Source organism: Macaca mulatta, chromosome 13, assembly GCF_049350105.2.
Source record: "Macaca mulatta isolate MMU2019108-1 chromosome 13, T2T-MMU8v2.0, whole genome shotgun sequence".
NCBI classification, from domain to species: Eukaryota; Metazoa; Chordata; class Mammalia; order Primates; family Cercopithecidae; genus Macaca; species Macaca mulatta.
Genome location: NC_133418.1, coordinates 4,809,660 through 4,816,514, shown reverse-complemented (window position 1 = coordinate 4,816,514; position 6,855 = coordinate 4,809,660). Strand labels below are relative to the sequence as shown.

The 6,855-nt window shown below is 55.3% G+C and overlaps 1 long non-coding RNA gene across 1 annotated transcript; it reads right to left on the bottom strand.

Annotated features, from left to right (window-relative positions):
* Positions 1-4,911: 4,911 nt before the first annotated feature.
* On the bottom strand, positions 4,912-6,205 carry LOC114671815 (uncharacterized). Its single transcript, XR_003721946.2, has 2 exons — positions 5,500-6,205; positions 4,912-5,321 (listed from the first exon to the last, which is right to left on the bottom strand). It is a non-coding gene; the product is annotated as an uncharacterized LOC114671815 (long non-coding RNA).
* Positions 6,206-6,855: the final 650 nt, after the last annotated feature.

Below are 6,855 nucleotides of genomic sequence, written 5' to 3'. Positions count from 1 at the left end.
CACCCAGTGTTCCCTACCCAATTCTGGAGGCCCCACTCTGCTCCAAGCAGCCTGGCGACCTTGGGTGTCCTTTTTCCCTTCTGGGTCAGGGATCCCACCTGGGTTGAAGAGAGCAGGGGCAGTGTGGTGCAGCAGGAGCCTTTTCCCATACCGTGCGCTTGCTGAGAGCTCGTTCCCCTGGGACATGAGAGATGCACCACCTTCCTGCCCAGCTGGGCGAGAACATCAGGAGAGCCGAGGTTCCAGGAGGCCTGGACGAAGCAGTGTTTTCAGTAATGCAATATGCAGCACTGACCAGGGCTGCAGCATACCAGGTGCAATGCTAGGGGATAACAGATCACAGAGAAAGGCTGAAGCACTCAAGGACTCACAGTGCAGTGGAGTGGCCAGCAGACAAGTGGCTGGCGAATGATGTGAGAAATTCCACAGTGAAGACATTTGAAGGCAGCAAGACAGGGCTTTGAGTCTGCCTAGAGGAGCTCAGAAGCCTTTGCCGAGGTGGGGGCATTTGAGTTGGGCTTTGAAGGATGACTAGGAGTTCACCAATTCGAGGAGACTAGAGGGGCCTGGCAGTTAGCAGCCAAAGCAAAGAGAAAGCAACACATGTTTCACCCAGAGAGGCATCAAAAGGGCAGTGGTGGAAAATGAGGCTGCAAAGACTCCCCAGATAGTGCTGAGCCTTTGTATTTGTTAAGGTGCTTTTGGCTGTCATTAAACAAATTGTCCAAAAAAGTGTATAAACACCCGTCATGTCTTATTGTGTGATATCGTTTGGATGGTCCCTCCAAATCTCATGTTGAGATGTAATCCCCGTAACTGCCAGAGCCTTGAATGCCAAGACACTTAGGCCACAGTGGGAGAGAGAACCATTAGGGCTCAGGGCCCAGGGCGTCTGGTTGAGAAGGAGGCACTGATGTCCGTGGTTGCTCCCAGCACCTCCCCTTCGAGTCCTCACTCTGGTCCTAGGAGGCAGCAGCAGAGCTGTGTCTGAGCTGCAGCCTCTGAGGTTCAGGCTGAGGATGGATCAGCGACACGGGCAGCAGGACCAGAGCAACAGCCTCATGGATTCTGGCCTTTCCTCAGTCCCCAGGGAGAGGCCCCTGCACCAGCAGCACTTTGCAGCAGCCTGGAGGAGCAGAGCTGGCCTTGTGCCCTGTGGAGTGCCACATGCAGGCCCTGAGCAGACACGCTGCACAGATGACCTCGTCGAATCCTCAAAGTGACCACCTCCTAGAGCGGACACTGTCACTACACCCACTTCACAGACGAGGCAACTGAGGCCCAGCAAGGCTCCACACACAGCTGAAAAGTGCAGGCAGAGGGAGAAAGCAGGACTTCTGCATGCACCTGCTCCCACCCTAGGCTGCCTGGGAGGCTGGGGCTGTGGGGTGGGGGCTCCCTCCACCTCTGAGACCCCTTCCCTTGCAGGGCATAGCCAGTGAGTGCTCTGGGCTTCCCACAGACAGACAGGAGAAAGAAATCAATTTCCATGGTATTCAGGTGCTGTTACTCACAGCAGAAACGGATCCCAACACACCTGAGCCCTGTACCCTTTGGGGTCCTGTACGGTATGGCCAAGTGCTGTCACCACACCGTCTCCCACAGGCCCCCCCAACACCCACAGGATTCCCTGGGCATCCTCATTGAGCAAGTAAGAGGACTGAGGCTGGGCAGTGTTCAGGTGGCCCAGAGCCAGATGCCATGCGGTGGCTTCAGCCGTGGGGCCCTCTGCCCTCATTCAGCCTGTTTCCCCAGATGCTTGAGTGGCAGCATTTGTAAACTGCTTATTTCTGAGTTCTCTGCAGACATGTTGAAGCAGAATCTCTAGTGACAGGCCCAAGAACATGCATTTCTCCGAGGTCATGAGTGAGGCTGAAGAGCTGAGCTTGCCTGAGGCAGAGAGGAAAAGTGAGCTTTCCAAGGCCACACAGCCAGCCAGCGGCAGAGCTGAGGTCAGAGCCTAGACCCGACTGGATCCCAGGCCATGTTGGCTGGGGTTGAAGTGAGCATTGGCTCCTGGGGCCCCCAGAGCTACAGGTGAAGGGGTATAAAGGCCTAGGGGCTTGGCTGGGCTTGGAGAGCTGCCCAGCTGGTGCATTCCAGGCCAGAGCCTGTTCATCCTGCCCTGGGGCTGGGATTGCAAAGCCAGCAGAGCACTTGCTGTTCCTCTGGGCAGCTGGGACAGCTTTGCCAGCCAGCGCACACTCTTCGTCCTGCTGGGAATATCCAAACCCTGCTCAGGCAGGTTCTTGCTCCTCAGAGGCTCCCAGTCTCGGCTCCTGACTCTGGCCACTGGCTCCATCCCGGGCTCTAGGCTTCTGCTGCTGCTCCCAGGGACTGCCAGCAGAGAAAGCTCTTAGTAGTTAATGGGGGAAAACACTAATCTGGGCGAAGAATCCCTGGGCCGGGCACCTGGCCCTGCTCTTACCTGGCCAGGTGGCCTTCGACAAGTCATGGCCTTCCCTGGACTTGGGGCTGTACCTCTGGATGGCCTGAGATTCGGCCTGCATCATCCAGAGTTGAAGATGAGTGCTGGTGGGCTCTACTCCCCTTCTCCAGGTGAAGAATCTATTCATTCATTCAGTCATTTGACATTCAAGAAATATGTATTCAACACTGACTTTGTGCCAACTTCTAGGCACTAGGATACCACAGGGAACAAATGCAGCAGTAATCCTTCCCCCTTTAGAGCTGATGTTCCAGGAGACCCATGTGCACAGGGTGACATCATTAAGTATTCTGAGATTAGATGGATGGACGTGTGGATGGATGAACAGATGAATGGATGGATGGATGAACAGATGGATGGATGGATGGATGAACAGATGGATGGATGGATGGATGGATGGATGGATGGATGGATGAAAGGATAGATGGGTGGATGTATGGATGCACAGATGTTTGGATGGATAAATGGACAGATAGATGAATGAACGATCGATGAATGGTAGATGGATAGATGGATGGACAGACGAATGAATGGATGGAGGAATGGACAGATAGTTGGGTAGATGCATAGATGGGTAGACAGATGAATGGATGGATGGATGAATGAATGGATGGTAGGTGGATAGTTGGATGGACAGATGAATGAATGGATGAAGGAATAGATAGAAAGATAGATGGATGGATGCATAGATGGATAGACATATGAATACATGGATGGATGAATGGATGGATGGTAGATGGATGGATGGATGAATGGATGGACAGATGGACAAGCAGATGAGTGAATGAATGGATCAATGGATAGACAGATAGGTGGATGGACAGATGAATGAATAGATGGAGGAATGAATAAATGGGTGGATGGATGCATGGATGGATAGACAGATGAATGGATGGATTGGTGGATAGATGGATGGATGGATAGATGGACAGACAGATGAGTGAATGGATAGATTAATAGATGGATGGTAGATGGACAGATGGGTGGATAGATGAATGGATGGATGGATGGATGGACGGATAGGTGGATAGATGGACAGATGGATGAACCAATGGATGGATGGGTGGATGAGGAGGGGAAGAAAACTGAGCCCCTGCTCTCCTCCCTGTCGCTGCATTTCCATCCAGGACAGAGCTGACTGGCTGACTGGGTCTCCTGGACAGAAAGTGAAGGGGGCAGTGGCTTGGCTGAGGCAGGGCTGGGGATGACAGTAGTTGGGCTCTGGGGAGACTTTGGTGATGGATGGGCTTGGTGTCAGCGAAGGTGGCCTGGGAGGAGGTGGTAGGGGATGGGCTGAGTGTTACGGGCACAGGAGACGCAGTTCAACCCTGTGAGTCTGCCTCTCTTTTGCCTCTTTCCAGGTGGGAGACTCTCTTTGGGTTTGAAAACCCCCAGTCTGAGATGTGCTGTTTCCCTTGTGCCCCACCAGGGCCCAGTGTGTAGCGTTCTGGGGACACCGGGTGTTGGTGAGAATGAATCAGGGAGCCATAGTCAGGGGGCTCAGTGCAGGGCAGGGGTGAAAGGAGCACTGGAAGCAAGCGGGCCTGGGAGTAGGGCATTTATTTACTATTTGTGGGGGCCATCTCGGAGGGGTGCCCAGCAGGCTGGGGTGGCCTGCCACAGCACTCAGTCCTCTCAGCAAGTCTGCAGCAAGAACCTGCTGGAAGCTGCGACGTTCACAGCTGCAGGATGGGCAATCGGCTCTCAGAGTCGGGCTCTGCTTCCATCTACAGGCCTGGATGTGAGGGCAGAGGAGCACTCAGTCTGCTGAAGGTCTGCACAGCTGGGCGGCAGCGGGCGAGATTGGCATTCACTCAGCATGCAGCTACTGGGTGCCTGGCTACTGCTGGGAAGCAAGCTGAGGGCGAAGACGGCCCCACAGGGGCAAGAGCTGGGTCCACCGCAGGAGGTCACTCCCCAGGCATGCAGGGCACAGAGTCAGGGGGAACGAGCTCCCTCCCCACGCACCCCTCCCCAGCTGTCTCCCTCCCCACGCACCCCTCCCCAGCTGTCCCTGAGTCACCAGCACCCTTCCCTTCCACTATCAGGGAGGCCCTGGAGCTGCTTCCTATCTCCCACTGTCCTGTGAGTCACCTCCCCACCCTCCAAGTCCCTCCCACACGGTGCGATCAGCATTCCCGCCTCTCTGCCCATGAAAGTGATTTCAAAAGGCAGAGGCAACGGGTGGTGGGTGGTCAGGTGGGCAGTGCCTCTCACCTCCCAGTCCATCTTTCTTCCCACAAGTGGGGCAGCGGCAGGGCTGAGAAGACCAAATTCAAAGCATCCTGGAAGGCCTTGGGGTGTGAAGGGCACCAGGCAGCGCATGAGGCTTTGAGAGGTGCCCCTGCCTTGTGCCAAGCAGGATCCTTCGCTGCTCTGCACACTGTGACTTGAGCAGGCTCTGGAACCCGTCTTTCTACCATCAGAGTGATACATGGGCTAGATGTCAAGGAAGATGGAGTGTGTTCCTCCAGGCCACAGCCCTGGGCCTCTGTGACAACCCCTTTGAGATGAAGAGACCTGGGTGGAGAGCCTGCGGCAGGGATGGTGGGGACATCTTCAGTGCTGTGGCATGGGTTCATTCCTCAGCATGCTCCTGCAGCCACCCCGAGCTGAGGACGAGGCCCAGATCCACAGTGGCCTGGCAAGTGCTCCCAGCAGAGCGAGCAGAGCTGGGCTTGAGTGCTGTCTGCCCTGTGTCCTGCGGCGAGGCTAATCACCTTCTGTTTCTGGGTCTTGAATCCCTTTTACAGCATGGGGGCTGGATGCTCTTTGAGCTTCCTCCTGGCTTCGATCCTGGAAACCCACACCTCCTTGTTTGCAGTTGTGTGACTTGGTCAAATCGTGTAACCTCTTGAGCCTCAATTTCATTCTGTGTGAATGAAACAGACAGTGAAAGCCCTGAAGATTAGATTTTTGATAGAAGAATTGTAATAGCAGTGACCCCATAGCCCTTTACCATTTGCAAGGTGCTTTCAGACAAAATATCCCACTGGTCCCTCCCAACAATTCCGCCACCAAAGGTGTTGTTACTTTCATCCCCAGCTTACAGTCTGAGGAACGAAGGCCCAGCTACCGGGGCAGGTGCGAAGGTGGGCCTCGCTTCCAGGTCTCAGCCTCTGGATGAAGGGCGAGATCCCTGCAGCTAAGGACGAGCGAGTGGTGGCACAGAATGTCCAGCTTGCCGGTCTTTCTTTCCCAGTCTGGGGCATCTCTGTGAAGTCTGATGAGTGGCAGCCCCTCCCCAGGTGCTAGTGCCAGGCGGCGGAGAGCTGCTTCTGACAGCTGTGCAGATAATCGTCACTTCTCCATCGCTGCTAATAGCATGTTTAGCTTGCCAACTCCTCTGTTCGCCTGGTGCCTCCCACGGGCCCAGAGCTTGGAGTTTCTTCACTGCCTGGGGCGGGGCAGGCTGGCAGAGGGGCATCTCTGCTCCCTGTCCCTGGCTGCAGCCAGCAGCTCCACCCAGGGCCCTGCACCTGGGAGGCGACTGCGATTCCATGCCTTGGCTCCCACCACCCCAGGGAAGTCCGTCTGGGCTCTGGAAGAGCAGAAACGGCCTCCTGCAAATCTCCTACCTGACACAGGACCAAGTGTGGGAAGGCTCTGGTCCAAGGGGCTTTCTCCAACTCTGGACCACAGGGAGCCGGCAGGATGGGGGCCAGTCCACCTTCAGATTACACCTGTACCTCTGACTCAGATGCCCTTGCCTCCCAGGCCACCATATGATGTCTCCTGTTTGCAGATCTGGCCATGCTGGGGACAGGATGGACCCCCAGCCGCTCAGTTGTGACCCTTCCGAACTTGTTAGGTTAGCAGAAAACTCAGCTCACACTCTCGGGGACTGCTCCTCCCCTGGTTCATCCACAAACCCCAAAGGTTCATGGGATTCCTAAAAGCCGCCTGCCAAATTTCCCTCCTGTAGGGAGAAGACCCCGTGGTCTGGCAGGACCCACTGCCCTTGGCCAGGCACCCCTCGCTTTGATCCTGCGTCTGGCTCCTTCCTTAGGAGCCTGCAGACCTCTGTGGGGCCACTCCCTGGTGACCCACCCAGCCCAGGCAGGATGGACCCCACAGTGGACCACACTCGGTTCTGTCCATCTCCCTGCCTTGGGAAAGTACTTGCCTGTGGTTTGGATTCACCTTTGACCCTGTGGCACACTTCTGGAATGTTCCCTCCATGAGGGCAGGGACTTGGTCCTGTTCACGGGATCTCTCTGGCACATGGAGCAGCTGCGTAGCCCAGACGGGGCGCTCAGTCATCCTCTGCTGCCTGAACAAATATGTGCAAGTTTGTCCTTTCACTGCCCTTAACATTATTTTATGAGTAATTTTACAAGTTTACCATTTTTCTTGGATGTATAATAAATATCCCATCTTATTGACCCACAGTTCCCCCTCCCGCC